Source organism: Haliotis rufescens, unplaced genomic scaffold, assembly GCF_023055435.1.
Source record: "Haliotis rufescens isolate VD_foot unplaced genomic scaffold, xgHalRufe1.0.p SCAF_17, whole genome shotgun sequence".
Classification (NCBI taxonomy): Eukaryota; Metazoa; Mollusca; class Gastropoda; order Lepetellida; family Haliotidae; genus Haliotis; species Haliotis rufescens.
In genome coordinates, this window is record NW_025963857.1 from 9863926 (window position 1) to 9882496 (window position 18571).

An 18571-nucleotide genomic window follows, 5' to 3' on the forward strand; every position below is an offset into this window, starting at 1 on the left:
TGCATTCCTGTAAGTTTTAGATATCATCAAGAAAGTATTTATACAACATGAGATCAATAATACACTAAGGCACAGGTTGATTCAGTCCTTCAGTACTAGCCCTAGATGTACTCCATGATATCATCAGACATTATACATTTGACTTCTTTGGTTTTAAGCTGCATTGTTTGGGCAGGTGTTTTCTTGAACAATATTAACTGGACGGTATAGATAGTTATAGTTATATTATATAAGGTCAGCTATGATTCACAGACAGACAAATAGATTTTCCAATCTAAATATCAGTAATAATAATAACAATAACACAAATTAATTGTTTATAGTACAGTACACTGATCTGTTAATATCCCCAGTCATTACTATAAACAGTTTATATTCTAGATTTTAATTGGCCGACATGACTCTGAGAATCTAATGGGCCATTAACATAAAGAAAGAATACCCCAGTAAATGCGTACGTAGATCTCCATTGCTGCTTCCGTCTAATAATATGTTGTGCATCTTGTTTGCCTATTTTGGTTATTTTGAATAAGTGGTTATTGAAGAAAGCCTTGGTGGCATCTTGGCTAATGAGTATTTGTATCGTGTACCATTTGAAAACTAGAAGTGTGAATTGTGCAATTTTGGGGCCTAGAATAATATCGGCTAATGCTATTTATTGTATCCCTGTAGCTAATAATAATGTACTGATGGTCGGAAACAATTCCGTCATTTCATCCCAAGGTGTCATTATCCATAAATGTGTGTGGAATCCAGGTCAGAATAGGTCCCAAGTACGTCATGCTTGTCATAAGAACTATTCAGTAAGCTAGGGATCTGGTTCTGATGCTCTGTGACTGCTGATGGCTTGTCATCATGCCCTGATGTTGTGGATTGTTGCCGACACCTGACACTGGCAATAGTGGCATGCCTGGTCCAGACTGGATAATTTCAGACCTGTGAAGATCTGGGGTAGAATAGGTCTTCAGCCACCCATGCTTGCCCTAAAAGGATCCGGGATTGGGTGGTCAGGCTCACTGACTTGGTTGATGCAGGTCATCATATCCCAATTGCGTGGATCGATGCTCGTGATATCAATCACTGGATTGTCTGGTCCAGACTTGATTATTTAAAGACTGCCGTCAAATGGCTGAAATATTTCCGAGTGTGGTGTTAAACAAGAAAGAAAGAAACAAACATTACACTTCAGTCATTCGTTCATATCCTATTACTAAACATATGCCTTTAATAGAACCATTGAGTTCCCTATTCAGTCTGATAAATGAATAAGATCTGCATCACTTCAAACTTATACAGCAGTAGAAACTAACAGTTTCAATCGACTAGTTATAGCATATTGCAAAACCCTTAAAAATGGCAAATTTCTACTTGTCCTTATGAAACCTCATCTTTTGGGCAGTTTGGCAAGGACTACAGGACTAGTGCCAGTTTCTAACACGGTTATGTATGACGATGACCTGTAAATAATCAAGTTTGGGCCATCCACGAAGTTGAGGTATGCTGACATGCCATCAACAAATTCACCAAGCCTTGCCAGCAGACCATTTGGTTGCCTCTTATGACCAGCATACCGTATTCGACGTAATAAGTGCCCCGCTCTAATAAGCGCCCATGGCGATATTTGATGATAGATTGGCTTGTGAATTAGCACCCTTCCTATTGATCCATGTACACAAGACTTATTTATTTGTGTATAATACGCACTTGTGTGTTATATGCACCCTTATTTATGGGCAATTAAATTCTTGAAAAATATATCTCTATAATATCTGTATAATAATCACAAACTTTGTATCATTTCTGGCTGTCAGCATAAACCACGAAATTTACGATCTTTCAACTCTTTCACAAAAATAATATTCTAATAAGAGGCGCCTATTTCTAATTTATTACGTCGAATACGGTAGGTTGCTGGGACCTAGTCTAACCCGGAGTCCCCAGGAAAGTAAGTAATGAGTAGTCTGCTTCAATTTGTCTTCCCTTCACTAACCCACTAGGTGTGCTGACCAAGCCGGCCCAATCTTAAACTGGACACATACATGGTATGTGCCATGTGAACGGTAAATGTTACTGAAACACCTACAGATGGTTAATCAGTGCAGCCTTTGCCTTCGGTAACGTCCTACAAATTATCGCCACCATCTATTTATACATCTTTTCTACTAAGCAGTGATATATCAGTTGTCATGTCGTGAAACATGTTTGGTGATCCAGTGCTACAGAGATGACTACTACTGGTCCACGTATTTACCAATCTTCTATATCTCGAGAGCTCGCATTTCGGTAAACCTAGGCTAACCCATGGACCCACTCCTGTGGCTCTCCTATCTCAAATTACCCGCCCTTGATTTACATTAGCCATATTCATTTGCTACACTTCTCAGTCTAACGGACCAATCAAAATGCAAGTTACAAACCAGTCTCAATGTTGGGTTGGCGATACCAACAACATGACAGCCAGTCCCATAGATTACGATAGAGTTTGTGTGACATTCAACATTAAAAAACTAACTAACAGCCAGAAAGAAAGCCCTCAAAAATCTTTTTGTTTGCAAAGGAAATCTTCACGTCCATTATAACTGGCTATGGCAAGTCCTCCCTTACCCATTTCCTTTTCCTCATCTTGATGTTCGATCAGTTGGTAAAATGTTAATAAAAATCAAGGCTGGGTACAGGGTTAGATTTAACAACAAATTTGTAAGCAGCCAGCAGGGCTTGCTCCTTTTAAAAGTTCCTGGCCCTTCTCCAAACTAACCATCCCACAATTAAATGATGGAGCCACAAAGTGGTCGAACCTAAGACTGCGGGCTCTGTAAATAATCGAGTCTGGACCAGGCAGTCCAGTGATTGACATCATGACCTTCGATTTACACAATGGCATCAACCAAGTCAGCGAGCCTGATCATCCAATCCTGTTTGGCGCTTCTGGATGATGCATGTCATCTTATCCCAATTGAGTGGGTTGATGCTCATGATATCAATCACTTGATTATATGGTCCAGACTCGATTATTTACAGACCGCCGTCATATAGCTGGAATATTGCTGAGTGAGTCATAAAAACAACAAACAAACAAACAAACAAACAGCATAAAGGACACAATGTTTTGCTTCGGGTTAAACCCTGTGCTCAATATTTATCAATAGTCATTTTGCTCAAAATGCATGTACAAGCTGTTGTGAAGCAAATAGGTACTGCTCTTTTAATTAATATTGAATGCATAATATAATATATTAATTACAGATCTTATTATATATAGAAATATTTAATGTAAAACATTTATAGTTTTCCATAAATCAATGAAATCCATTGTGCTACAATATTCGCTGTTAAAAAGTCCCCCTCAGCAACTTGTAGACCAATCATAATCAATTTTTTATAAGCACCCCCTAGAAAGTTTACATGACAGTCCATATTTTCTTGTGTACATAATAGATTTTTTTTTATCAGAAAACGGCAGTGCAGAAGGGGTATAGTTTTCCCTCATAATTGTTGTCAAAAAGGTTTTTGTTTCATCAACATTTGGACTAAGCTCTTCACTACTTCATCTCTTAAAAAGGTTTAATTCATTGTGTATGTTTTTTTATAACTGCCCTCCTTTGTCAATTTCCTCGATGCCAGGTACCTTGTTAGGTCAATGATGGTATTTTTAGTGGTGCATGCACAAATTGTTTTGTTGCATGGAGGGTGAGCATATTTTTTCCTAATTATCCCCCGCCGCGCGAAAGCGCGAAGCGGGGGATATAGTATTCACGACCGTCCGTACGTCCGTCCGTACGTCCGTCCGTACGTCCCACCTGTTTGTTGCCGCGATATCTCAAGAACTAAACACTGGATTGTCTTCATATTTGGAACTATGGTGTATATACAGACTCCGCAGACACCAGTCGGTTTTGGTGACCTTGATCCCATTTTCAAGGTCACAGCAGACAAATCTGCTTTTAGAGTTGGAAAACGGTGTTGCAGCGATATCTCAAGAACTAAACACTGGATCGTCTTCATATTTGGAACTATGGTGTATATACAGACACCGCAGACACCAGTCGGTTTTGGTGACCTTGACCCCATTTTCAAGGTCACAGCAGGCAAATCTGCTTTTAGAGTTGGAAAACGGTGTTGCCGCGATATCTCAAGAACTAAACACTGGATTGTCTTCATATTTGGAGCTATAGTGTATATACAGACTCCGCAGACACCAGTCGGTTTTGGTGACCTTGATCCCATTTTCAAGGTCACAGCAGGCAAATCTGCTTTTAGAGTTGGAAAACGGTGTTGCCGCGATATCTCAAGAACTAAACCTCTCGATTGTCTTCATATTTGGAACTATGGTGTATATACAGACACCGCAGACACCAGTCGGTTTTGGTGACCTTGACCCCATTTTCAAGGTCACAGCAGGCAAATCTGTTTTTGGAGTTGGAAAACGGTGTTGCCACAATATCTCAAGAACTAATCGCTGGATTGTCTTCATATTTGGTACTATGGTATATATGGCGGGGGATATTTCGTCACTCTGTGACAAATACTTGTTATTTTTTAATTATGATCGGTAAAATATATCATGAGGCAATATTCAACATTTATTATTGGAAATGATAGTAGAAACTGATGGACCAAGTACTCTCTTTTATTGAGTAAATTGGAAAGCCAAAGGAATTAAAGCCATTCTGCCGTCTTAAAATGATTAAATGTTCAAATGTCAAATGATTTCACTGACTAATAGTGATTGCATCAGCTTTGCTCTGACAATGATCACATAATTATAATATATGAAGCTCAGATATAATTTAACTGATGCAGGCCTTATTTCCATATTCTAAAATGATGATCATATATGAAATTCCCACACAAGAATCAGACCCGTGAAGATCCGGGGTAGAATTGGTCTTCAGCAACCCATGCTTGCCGTAAAAGGCGACTATGCTTTATCGTTAGAGGCGACTAACAGGATCAGGTGGTCAGGCTCGCTGACTTGGTTGATGCATGTTATCGTATCCCAATTGCGTAGATCGATGCTCATGATATCAATCACTGGATTGACTGGTCCAGACTCCATTATTTACAAACCGCCGTCATATAGCTGGAATATTGCCGAGTGTAGCGTTAAACAACAAACAAACAAACACATGATTCAACTATGGTATTCATTATTCATTCATTTTTTTACTTAAATTAAGAATACATTTGTATTGCACAATTTCCACATAATATATTGCTATCTTTCTGTAACTATGCAACTTTTATGGTTGGAAGTCCAAGGTAGTATCCAATTCATTATATATTGATGTTGCAACAGTTTAGAAATTACACAATGGTCTGGTAAATGAGTTTGTGCAATTTTATTGATGAATAAAATGTGAATGCTAGTGTTTGACATAGATAAGGCCAGGACGAATATTTAATGGTGCTCTGTATGTCCCTTCCATCGTGTCAGTTTGTCTTCTAGTTGCAAACTCACCAGAAGATGCTATCCTAACTTTGTTTGTTGTTTAGAGCCATACTCAGCAATATTCAAGCTACATGACTGCAGCCATATAATCTAGTCTGGACTGCCCAGTGATTGATATAATGAGCAATGATCCACATGGTCATGTTATAACGTGCATCAATCAAGTCACCACTTAATCCATTAAGTCACCTCTAACAACAAACATAGGTTGGTAGTGACCTAGTCTGACCTGGAATCCCCACTCCTCACTGGGGGTCCCTTCTAGGTGAGGTGAAATTGGGTTTAACGTCGCGTCCAAGATTATTGCACTTATATAGCGACGTGCATGCACGTGTATGTGTGTGTGTGTGGCTGCTTGTACTAGTCCGGACTGATGCCGATTTATAGTGCTAGCTCACTGAGATACCATGCCGCAGTTTAACATGAATACCCCACTCAGACACAGTATACTCACTCCGAGCCGACCAGTCCTTGTTTTAGCCCCCGAGCGCCAGACAGGGTAACAACAAGTACAATCTTTTAACGTCTTTTTGTATGACGCAGCCCGGGATCGAAACCCTGGACCTTCCGCTCTCCGGGCGGACGCTCTACCACAAGACCACGGAGGCGGTCGGGGGTCAAAACATGTTCAACAGTATACAACATTGTTAGAATGATGGAGAAACAGGGAACACTTAAAGCTTGGCTGTGTCTACACACATCACACCAGCTGATGCATCCTGTTTGGACCTGGAACCTGCTTACAATGCAGTGTGTTGGACTGGTGTTATAGAATTTCAATAAGTAGTTATTTCCCTTTGTGACAGAACGGTAGCCCTTGGGCATTCACTCCTTGTTAAACCATGCATGCTTCTTTTATTTGATAGTTTATCATGATTTATTATTATTTGGGCAGGTTGGGAAAAAGGGGCCATTTTGCCTTAAGAAATAATAAATTCTTGGTTAAGTGATGGAAAACACACTTAGCTTAGCATTTTAGACTTGATTGAATAAGTGGTGAATCAAATTTTTGGTAATTTTGTATTAATGTTTGCTATACACACCCTATAAAGGCATATAAAGGCAAATAAAACAATGGTATAAAATTTAACAAGACAACTAAAGTTAATTGATATTCATGATGGACTTATTCAGGGACGTTTATTCATGCTTGTGGTATGGTGGTTAACAGGTTGTCAGCTAAGCACGTGCAAGCCATATCAAATTGTAGCTTATCCCTCAGTGCAAGGTAGTAAAGAGTTTGTGTCAGACCTTAGCTGTCTGCTTTACACTCTCTTCCATTGATTTCTTGTGTCAGACGTAAATAGCTCTGTTGGCGAGTTCCTCCCCATCTTCCTATATGAGGAATGCTGCCAGCCGCACAACTGCTAGCGCCCTCTGCTGGCTGACGAAACCTGATACACACACAGAGAGACAGAGGCTGCAACTCGGTGTGTACATCATGAGCATGCACACGTGTGTGCACCCGTCCCTTGTTCGAATGTTCATGTTTTTCTTTCTGTCAGACTTCCTTTGATCAATGGACTGACCAACAATCCTGTGACAAAGTGATAGATTTGGATGCATCTTTGGATAACCATCTGTCTCAGGGAATCGGCAACGTTGATCCTGGTGTGAACTAGGAATCTGCTTAATTGTCCAGTGTGACTGACCACCGGTGTACATCTGACCACTGGGACCAGGCGGTGACCCTCTTGTGTAAGGACCTGTGTCCTGTCCCAACAGCACGTTCAATTCAGTGTGTATCCTGCCTGTGAGGATAGGCCGGCCGGCAGCTGGCCAGTATTTCATCATGTGTTCCTGGTTGAAGCAGCACCTGATTGTTAAACCTGTGTGCTAACGTCACACATCTGCAGTGGGCAGGGATTACCGCTAATCTAACTCCATGTCTCAATGATCTCAACTGGAGGAGCACACTGACACTCAATAGGCAGCAATATTCTATTCTGTGAGCAAAGGACCAAAGGTGATTAGTTGCATCATACATTCTATCATCCACATCAGAACCGACCTGAGAGACACGTGTTTAAATGTACATTCATTAAGTCTGTAAAAAACATTCACTGAACAAAAAAAAGGGAAGATAAGGCTCAGCCATTCTAGGCCTGCAACCCTGCACGTACACAACATTAATATCCGTAATAGAAGGCTGGATCCTGTCATTGATCTGTGAGGCTGTTCATCCTCTCAACGTTACTGCCTCCGACATTTGCGCTCAAGTGAAATTCTCTCCATTATAAGTATTCTACCTGGGGGTTGACCTACATGTGTCTCAGTCTGAGACAAAACTAAGTTCAGCAGCAAGGTCATCACTGAGTCAGGTAAGATGCAGTTGGTTGGATAATATATTCATAATTGTTGATTGGATAATATCTAATATGGTGTTATTACATTGTTTTGCTACATTGATAATTATCTGTGCACGTTAGGCTTGGTGTGATTACTATTTGTTACATTTAATAGGAGAGGTGATTGCTTGATGACTTCTTAGGGGTTATTATTATTATTATTATTATTATTATTATTTATTTATTTTAAATTTTTATTATTATCAGTGTAAGAAAGAAAATTAAGATAAGGATTGAACTAATTTAACCTATTATTATTATTATTATTATTATTATTTGTGTGTAGTTTTCTTAAGTAGATAGTATTTGACCATGCCTAATCATTCAGAAAAAAGCCATTTATGCTGTCTGTGACAGTTCAATGAAGGAGATAGTATTTCAAGTCGCTACGTGTTTTGTAAGTTACAAGACTACATTGATTGATCATGAACAAGTTTTTCCTCTTGTATATTCAGTAATCAATATTCTGTGAGTAACTTGGCAATATATGGAGTTATTGACAAGGTATATTCAATTCAGATCGATCAAATATTCCTGCAGAGCAAATATCTACTGGTTCAATATGCCTCATTGATTAATATTCAAAGATATTGACTGGTGGTAATATTGATGGAGGGTCTGTTATTGTAAAACAAACTATGAAGAAATACCAACTCCTTAATATAACCTTCACATCGTAGACCTCCTAGCGGGGTTTGTGCAAGAGAGTATTTTAACACAGGGATATATGCTACTCAAAAAGAAATTAAAGATTACCCGATTTTGTCATATGACTAATAGTTAATCTGTCATGGCAGGACAGTTGAACTGTAGTCAAATGAAATAACATGGTAATCTATGACTTCTTTTGAGTAGTATATAAAACACCACAAATTATGAGATTTTCATCCAAATTGTTTTAAAATATACTTTACTTTTTTCTAACTTTCAGTTTAAAGACGTCTTTGTACATGAGTGAATGAGTGAGTTGGGTTTAACACCGCTTTTAACAGTATTCCAGTTATATCACGGTGTGTCAGCTTAATGTGAGAGGAAAGCCCGAAGTGATGCAGGCTTTGGACCTTTACCACTTCAGTGATACCATGAGCACGGGTAAGGTGCTGACAAACCTGGAAACATAATCAGGGCAAACCGGGATTCGAACCCACAATCATGGATTTCTGGCGTGCCCAAGGGACGCAACTCTGCACAGGGAATCGGGGCGCCTTAGACAACTGGGCCACCCATGCCCCCTTTGATGTAGGAAGTTTTTGTTGACAAATATAGCTGAATAACTGAATAACCAGGTGACCTTCAGTGCAGTCATTAAGTTTAGGTAATCACATTGCTAAACGATCAATTGTATCAAGAAAGCAAAATAAAGTTGTTATTGTGCCTCTTCGCGATTGTCCACAGTTGGTTCAAAGGAGTGGGCGAGCGGTCGAAATCCCTTAGGCTTGCAAGTGCCAGATGTTCATGTGGTGACCAGGCTGTTATTCAGCCAATTGACCAACAATGTTTACAGGTCTTTACAGTGTTGTCACTACCCCTAGTTTAGTGTACAGTACATTCACCCTGTGCGCTCCTAGGAACCCTTTCATCTGTTGGTAGTTGACCAGATTGTGGAAACACCAATACCTTCATACATCCTAAGGCCAAACACAAGTGTCAAAACGTGTGATGTCAACCTGGGCAAGTGACTTAGTCCAAATGTGCCTCTATTCATCCAGCAGGGAATGGGTATCTGATTTGTGAGTTGGATGTAACAAACCTTCTAGCGCCTGTAGGCAGCATGGGTTGTATACTCCCCAGGGAGTTGAGAATATCTGGAAAGCTGCATTTTGCATTTGGATACCACTAATCGGGGAACAAAAAAACAAACACATTTGAACAGAGATATCTGGAAAAGTATTTTATACAATTGTATAATATATGGAAAAAAAAGTACATTTTCTAAAAATATGTGTGCTAGTTTTAGAGTGAGTGAGGGAGGGAATTTATTTAAACGTGTCCATTTTCTTCATTTATTGAATTAATTCACATGTGTTCAGTGTCTTGATTCAATGATTTAGTGCATGTCTGGAATAATGCTAAGTTCTAACCCCAACTCACTCATCAACACAGTTCCCGAGTCCTGACCAACTGACCCACCTCCTGACCCATATCTCACACAGTGACCTCTGCTGACCTAAACCACAAGTAGCCGTGGGGGAGACCTGATGCCTTTATTTAGTGCATCTGAAGTTCCTCCCATTCCAGAGCAATTGGCTATCAGGACCATCCATGCTGTTGGTGTAACATGACCCACCTGGTCTTGGTGCACAGCTTCTGATAGTGGAGCTAGTTTAACTGCTATTTTCATCCAGGCCTCCCAAACACACACCTACCAATGAAAACTGACAGACTGTGACAAAAAACTGTCTTTTGACTACAATACACAAGGAATCGGCAACAGAAAACAATGAGAACGTTAATACTAAAAACTAAGAAATCATATATCTGAGAGCACGCTGCCAAAAACATGGAAAAGACCGCACTTAAACACACAGACTGCAACATTCCAACTAAGGCATCTGCAGAACAAGAAGGAAGTTGGCCGTTATGTCACAAGGTTCAAGAAACAGCAAGTAAATTTGCAAATTACGCTGCTAATATAATAATAATCATCTAGAATATTCTATATTGCATTGTAATTTGTAAATTTCAAAGATTTGTTGTTACCTTGCCTGCACTCAGCATTAAGGGGCTAAAACAAAGACAAAGAGTCAGTTTTCGGGTGTCCATGTTAAACTGCAGCATGGTATCTCAGAGGGCTAGCACTATGAATCGGCATTAGTCCTGACGAGTACAAGCAGCCATGTATTCATTGGCTCATTGAGTCACGTGACTCAACCTCCTGTTGAGGTGTTCCCAGGTTTTCCCCAGAGACGTATCGTTTAAGAGCGAAAGATCTGATATTAATGAGATAGAGATTGTGAATAAGTAGTGGTGCTTACCAACCTAATTAAATCACGAAGTATCAAAGCCATGGGGATCTGACACAGAGGGACACTGGTAAGGAAGATTTTTTTTTGGGGGGGGGGAGATCCTCTCACCTCAACCCCCCTCCCCCATCCATTTCATAGCAATGTTTGGCAATCTGTAAGTAATCTCCATAAGTGCCCTCTACTTTACATGACAGTCCATATTTTCTTGTGTACAGAATACAGCATTGCAGAATGGGTTATAGACTGACACTTAGTCAATGAAAACATGTCTTTAAAATACAATTTAAAAAATTTCGAAAGAAACTTTCCTCTTCTGCTGTTTTCATAGTGTGACTTGCCAAGACTTTTAGTAAAAAAAACACACTTAAAAATAGATGTTCCACATTCATAGTGCAGGACTAAATGGCTTGTATCATTTCCTCAAATTTTTTATTGAAAAAAAGTTTTAGTTTCATCGTGGTTGGAACTAAGTTTGTTCACGACCACTCAATCTTTGAATACAAATTTAACCTGTTGTGTACTATATTAATAAGCAACCCCATTTGTCAATTTTCTAAGTGCCAAGGTCTCTAACTACAGCTTCTACGGTATGTAATTGAAAGGAGCCAAGAGAACCACTTCCTTTGAAGAAATATAGACTTGCCTGGGTAGTTTCGGATGTTCTTTTCAGTGCCTACATGGCAGACTTAATTCATTAGCCACTAGCAGGGGTCTGTAGAAATATTTTATACTAATTTGACAGCATGAGACTGGTGATGAGAATGTGTGTACGTGCCTGGGCTCAGTGATCTATTGCCAGAGCTGTTGGTCCTTGTTAAGACAGTAGTTATGGTGCAGAATACATCTTGCATATTAGAGCAGATCCTGGACATGAATCATGGTCCTGGGGAGAGGTGGTCAGGCTGTATCTTGTTCTTAACGTTCAGGCCATAGATATTTATAGATTCATACGATAAATCATTTATTTGATTATATCCTTGGTCATTAAATCTGTGTTATCGAGTGTGCATTGTCAGATACTGGTCTGTGGACTTCTGGTGTATTTCACAAAAGTCAAACTCCTTAAAAGAAGCATGGTGGTGTATACAATCTCCAAATGTGAGTTTTGATCATATGAGGTAAAATTCTATAAGTAGGAATTTGATAGAGTTATATGACTGAACTACTTCCTTGGTCATATGGGGGGCACAGGTAGCCCAGTCGTCTAAGGCGCCCAATTCGCTGTGCAGAATTGCGTCCCTTGGGCACGCCAGAAACCTATGTTTGTGAGTTCGAATCCCGGTTCACCCCGATTATGTTTCTAGGTTTGTCAGCACTATACCCGTGCTCGTGGGTTTCACCGAAGTGGTAAATGTCTGAGACCTGCATCACTTCAGGCTTTCCTCCCACATGAAGCTGACACGCCGCGATATAACTGGAATACTGTTAAAAGCGGCGTTAAACCCAACTCACTCACTCACTCCTTGGTCATATGGGGTAAAGGTGGCTCAGTCAATTACAGAGTTGCGTCCTTTAAACATCTCACAAACAGATGTATGATTGTGGGTTCAAATCCCAGGACCATCCCCATGCTCGTTAGTTTGACTCAAGTGGTAAACATCTAAGACCTACATCACTCCACGCCATCATCCCACATCAAGCTGACACGCAGTGATATAACTGAAATACTTTCAAAGCGGTGTGAAATCCATCTCACTCACTCACCACTTATAATAGCCACACACCAACTAAGTATAAGGACATAGGAGACTATAGGGCATATGGCAAAGGAAGGTCACTCTTCCTGAACCATTTGGTGTACGAATACCTCGCATGGACCAAGCCCTTGTTGCTGAATCATACGTCTTGTTCCCTGGGCGTGGCATCAAGTGGAAATTGAAGCTGTATTGTCTTCCTTGCAAGTTGTCACAGTCAATATTAAGTCACGTATTAATACGCATTAATTATCCAAAGACTTGTTTATATAATTGGAAGAGCCCAGTAAAAATGTGTTATGTCTGAATGCCATTGTGTGTACTTGGTAGAAATAATCAGGCCATTGACAGGGCGTAATTCTTTGAATAAATAGTACATGTATGCATAGACAGTTGGAGATGTTTTGTCCAATTAACCTGGCTTCACATAACAACTAACTGTGTTGACAAACTGGTCCAGCCTGACACATGATGCGTGCGGAATGCCATGTTCGCAGTACCAGTTAGCGTGACGCGTGTAAACAATGAGCCGGTCTTCAACTTTATTTGAAACATTCACACTGATATTATTTCTTTTTGGGTGATGCCCCCATGAGGTTTCCTGGTTAGAATTACTCCCAAGCAAGGGATCAGATGGTCATGCTTGGAAGCTTGGTTGACAGTTTGGAATGTAGCTAATAATATCAATCACTGGTTTCTGTTATGCAATTATTTCCATGTCATATATCTGAATATCAGGATACACCCACATATCTTGATGGCCGATTCAAGTGAGGGTTTGGACCAGGTGGTTGAATGTAGAGGTTATGTTGTGGGGTGTCTTCTGTCTGTTGAACCTTTTTTTTTGCAACTTCTTCGCTGAAACTTCTCCTGATGTGCATGAGGATTTGAGTCTGCAGAGATGTTAAAACAATTTGACAATCTTCAGTTAATGTTTTAAGGCAGATTCAACATTTAAGATTCATGTATTTTCATTTCATAGTTGCTTCAGCAGCCATATTGGATTCCCGAAATTGATATCTGAAGCTCCTGCAACTATGAAATGAAATGTTGCTAAGATATTTTGAGATTGTCTCAAAATTCACAGTCAGTTAATAGATTATAGGAATTATGACTAGGTTTTACCACCCACCCGCCAACATTTAAATGCAGTTAATAGTGATATGGTCTTTCACTGTTCAATGACTGTAATGATTATGACTTCTTCCCAATAACCGTACTGGTTAAGATACTGAGCCACTCGAAATAGTGTGTTGCATATATGAACCAACTTGAAAATGAAAACCACCAACCTGGCGAAAGGAAGCATGACATTGATTACATATTTTTTACAAAACCTTGCAAGGCCCCTATATGGAGCTTAAGATGGGATTTGTTAACTAGATAAAACAATTAAAATATCAAATTGACCATATAAATATAGAATACTAAACAAGCTCCCGTTTAATACCAATTTTATGAAACTTGTGAATAGTTGTGGTATCTGACTCGCTTTCGCTCGTCAGATACCACAACTTTTCATGAGTTTCATAAAATTGGTTTTACACGGGAGCGAGTTTAGTATTTTATTTATTACTTGCCATTTATAACGTTTTTAGAATTATACTGTTGAGTATGATAGGTTTACACTTACACGATCCACGGCATAGTCCAATTGAGTTTAACAGAATAATACTTCAAACACGTCAAAAGTGAAACGTATGAATTTAATACCATACAACGGTCCACCTTTAGAATTCACAAAATTATTGTAGGGCTTAGACTATCGCAACTCACATACTTTAACAGACTAACGACTGTCGTTGCGATCACCTTGTGGAACGGGCCTTGCACCTCAAAGTTTACAATACTGTCACAATACCCGATGACGTAATTTGTGGAATTTTGTTGCAAGACCCATCGGCGAAACAATACCATGTGACCTGAGCCTAGCAACACGGTTGCTGGGGTCATTGAGCGTGCATAAGCTCCTCTCAGTGATCTATCAACTCCACAAGCAATGTTGTTGAATAAGCCAAGGGATGTTGAGAGCTTTCAATATTTGTTCTTGAAATGTGTTTCGAGAGTACATAAGCACGCGTTTTGGTATTACACAATGTGTAATACAGCTGTATGTTTATTAAACGGGTGATCTCTTCACGGGCAAGTAATAAGTAGTGTTATCACATTCAGTCATGTGCAGAGTTTCTGTGCATCACATTATAACCTGAAACAAGAATTATAACCTATTGTTTTGACTGTTTACATGCTTAAATGATGGGCTTGAATATTGCTGACTGGACGTAAAACAGCAAACCAACTAACAATTTACCATTTACCTTCAAGTACAGAAGATCAATTTGAGCAATGTTTGTGGCAGTAGCCATTATATATTACTCAAATGAAGTTAAAGAACACTGATTCTTTCATATCATTATGGTTAATCTTTCATGATATGACACTCTTTTGAGTGTAATATATTTTCTGAATGAATTTTTTTATGGCTAGTAGGCAGTTTTCTGCATAAAAAGTATGTTTTTCCTTATACTGATTCCATCTTTCTTCCATCTATTGTCCTTCTTTTGGTACCTCTCTTTTTTCACAAACTAATTGAAAATTAGCTCTGTAATACTAAAGACAATGTTCTTTTTACATATACCGTATTCGACGTAATAAGCGCCCAGGGCGCTCTCAAAATTAGAAATATAGGGCTCTTATTAGAATATTATTTTGGTGAAAAAAACAGAGTTGAAAGATAAATTTCGTGGTTCGCTGACAGCCTGAAATGTTTATATACGACAGATATATTTTTCCAGAATTTAATTGCCCATAATTGAGGGAGCATATTACACACGAGTGCGTATTATACACGAATAAATAGGTCTTGTGTACATTGATCAATCGGTAGAGGTGCTAATTGGGATTGTTCACTAGCCAATATATTAGCAAATATCGTCGTGGGCGCTTATTAGAGCGGGGCGCTTATTACATCGAATACGGTATTGAAAGTACATTGTGTTAAGTCGCTATATAAGTGCAATAATCTTGGACGCGACGTTAAACCCAATTTCACCTCACCTCACCTCACATTGTGTTAACGAGGATTTAGGATTTTAAGCCAAGTGCTTGTGGTGGGCAAATTCGTAATTTTTGTAAGGTTCTTTAAGTTTACATTCAGAGTTATTCTTACATTAAGTGAAAGTTTATGTAGAACTAAATTGGAATATCTTTAAAGGCAATTAAGGCATTTTGAAAATCCTTGCTACATATTTGCAGCCAATTATCAGCCTCTGAGAATGTGTGGATAAATTGGTAGTTCATACATTTTCCACATGAAGTTTTATAAACTAATGAAGGTGAACTTCTGCACCTTCATTCTCTCGTGTATTCCTTTCTTACTGTGCAGAAGTTATTTCTGTCTTGATTCTGTCTGTGGTGAATCTGGAGTCTGAGACTGGTCTAGAGTCAAGAACGATTTTATCACCCACCAGGAGCTACCCAATCGTTCCTGTCTCTGTGAGCCCAATCACAGCAGTGTTCAGCGCCACTTCAGCATTTCTAAATCAAAGTGCAGACGTTCCGTGAAATATGTGAAGGAAGTATTGATTTTTTGCACTCGACTTTGAGCAAGAACAGCTCATCCAGGTTTACAGAATTACATGCTGAGGACAAATAAACGAAAACGCACTTATCAATCAAGATAGTTTTGTGAAGTTGTTGATGACATCTGGCATGAAAAGTTAATCATCTCTGATCCTAACTCTAATAAAAGACTGTTTCAGAGCTTGCCAGTCCTTTTGGTTTGTGTCTTTTTTTTTGGTAACAAACATCTCTGTCTCGTGCAAGGTCTCCTACAGCTGGGGGCGTCGGGCAACTTAGTGGTTAAAGTGTTCACTCTTCATGCCTGAAGACCTGGTTTCCATTCCCCACATGGGCACCATGTGTCAAGCTCATTATTCCTTTGAATACCCCGGATTAGAATAGGTCTTCAGCAACCCATGCTTGTCGTTAGAGGTGACTATACTTGAAAGAGGTAACTAACAGGATCAGGTTGTCAGGCTCGCTGACATTGTATCCCAATTGTGTGGATCAATGCTTATCATATCAATCACTGGATTGTCTGGTTCAGACTCGATTATATACAGACCGCCGTCATATAGCTTGAAACAAACCAACTGAATACCCTACCCCTGCTACATCCTGGCCATTAATTCCTGTTTTGGCTGTAGTAACACAGTAAAGTCTTTCCTCTTCACTGCCAACTTATCGTATTAGCTTTTGAGATAAATCCTACCCTCAGGCAAATTGCAACTGTCCATGCTCAAGGCAGGAACGCATCACCTTTTTATTGTGTATGCTGATGTCAACATAAAAAATATCACAATCAGTACTAAGTTTGGAGTCATCTTGATCGTCTGCAATACACAGATACATACAACATTTCTGGCCCCGAAGAAAAACATCTGATAATTATGCACACGATCACTGATCTAAAAGTGCCCAATAAAGACTATATAGTACGCCCTGCCCAATTCCAGATGGTATCTATCAAGAAACTATGGAACTCTCACAGACAATGAGATTGGTTAATAAGTCTGGTCCTACAGCACATCTACATTCTCATTCATCCCTGCAAAGTCAGAATTGGAAGCAAGTCATGACATAATCTATATAGGGGCAAGGTTCCAGCTTCTCAAAGGTATCTCAGCACCTCCAGAGGACATATATCAAAGAATATGAGATATGATATTAAAGGTACATGAGCAGGCCAAAAAGTCTTATGACTGGATGTTTTGCGTAAGGGCTCTTACATCTCTCCACGAGAGAAGGGAGGTACAATTACATCCACTACAAGCATGGTTGAATACGACCAGAAGTCTCTTACTGGACTTAGTCAGTTGGTAGATCAACATTGGTGACTACAACGCCAAAATGTCATGCCAGGCTTCCCTCTCATATTTCCCACTCTAGATGATGTAACAGTGCAGGGGACATGGTCAATCTTTATAAGACAAAGAGATGCAGATAAATGTTCTGGAAATGAGAGTTTTCTTTCAAGCAATAAAAGCATGGAAACATCTGCTTCTTCACTCATCTGTATTGACTGCCACGCCCAACACTACAGTGGTGACATATCTACAGCATTTGGAGTGTGTGTGGGGGGGGGGGTGGGGAACAAGAACCAAGCACTTGATGATGGAGACTATGTAAGATTGTTTGCCTTGGCAGACTCTCTGACATGCAGGATGGAAGCTTGTCTAATTCTGAGCAAGCTGAACAGTTTAGCCCACTGCTTCTCCCACAAGAACAAGATCATCCCCACAGAATGGTCCCTTCATATTGACACATTCAAAGTGTCACCACAAAAATGGGATACCCCACATGTCACCTGCCTCAGCAACAGACTCACTGTATATATCATCCCAGTACAAGACCCACTGGCCCTTCAGCAGGACGCCCTATCCATGAATAGGAAGGGAATGGTTGCCTACGCATACAATCCTTTGTCCCTCCTAGACAGAGTACTAAGGAAGAGAAAGGACATGGATTGCAAGATTGGACATATTTTACAGGAGCCTTCACCTTCAGGCCTGGGAATTATTGTGGCAAAGTTGCAGGCCTCCGGATTCTCGAAGATGCTATAGAAGCCATGGCATGATCGTGGAGACCCTCTTCAACAGCCATCTACAACAGGTGGGAAACATTCTGTCAGTGGCAAAGAGGAAGAGGTCTGTTAGACATGGATATAACAATACCTAGAGTAGCAGATTTTCTACTCCCTCTGAGACAGGAGAAGACTTTCAAATACAGCGCGATTGAGGGCTATTAATGACTTTTCTATAGGTACTCACCCAGATCTAAATCGACCAATCTAAGGTTCCATTCGCCTTCCCAAAATGGAATTATTTACTGTATCATCAAAAATTACTTCTCTTAGCTACGGTCACAGCAGCCAGAGTGTCAGAACTACATGCAACTCATGTTTCATCACTCATGCAAATACAAGATTGGAGTTCAACAGTGTTCAGGTCCCAATGAGTGTTAATTGCCCCAAGTCAATCATCAGCATTTGGAGTGCTCGGGCATAGATAGTACACTATCCTGTCTTTGAGCAAGAATGTGGATTATCCAGAC

General features: G+C 39.8%; 1 protein-coding gene across 6 annotated transcripts in view; it reads left to right on the plus strand.

The window, feature by feature from the left end:
• Positions 1-18571, plus strand: part of LOC124116702 (b(0,+)-type amino acid transporter 1-like) — a 133198-nt gene that overhangs the window by 42795 nt on the left and 71832 nt on the right. Inside the window, exon 1 of one of the 6 annotated variants that reach the window (XM_046479351.2) lies at positions 6837-7770. The exons of 4 other annotated variants lie outside the window; for them this stretch is intronic. The gene's annotated coding sequence lies outside the window, so the exon portion shown is untranslated. Of the gene's footprint in view, positions 1-6836; positions 7771-18571 lie in introns of those variants that run through there. One more of the 6 variants, XM_046484417.2, reaches the window with a different exon arrangement.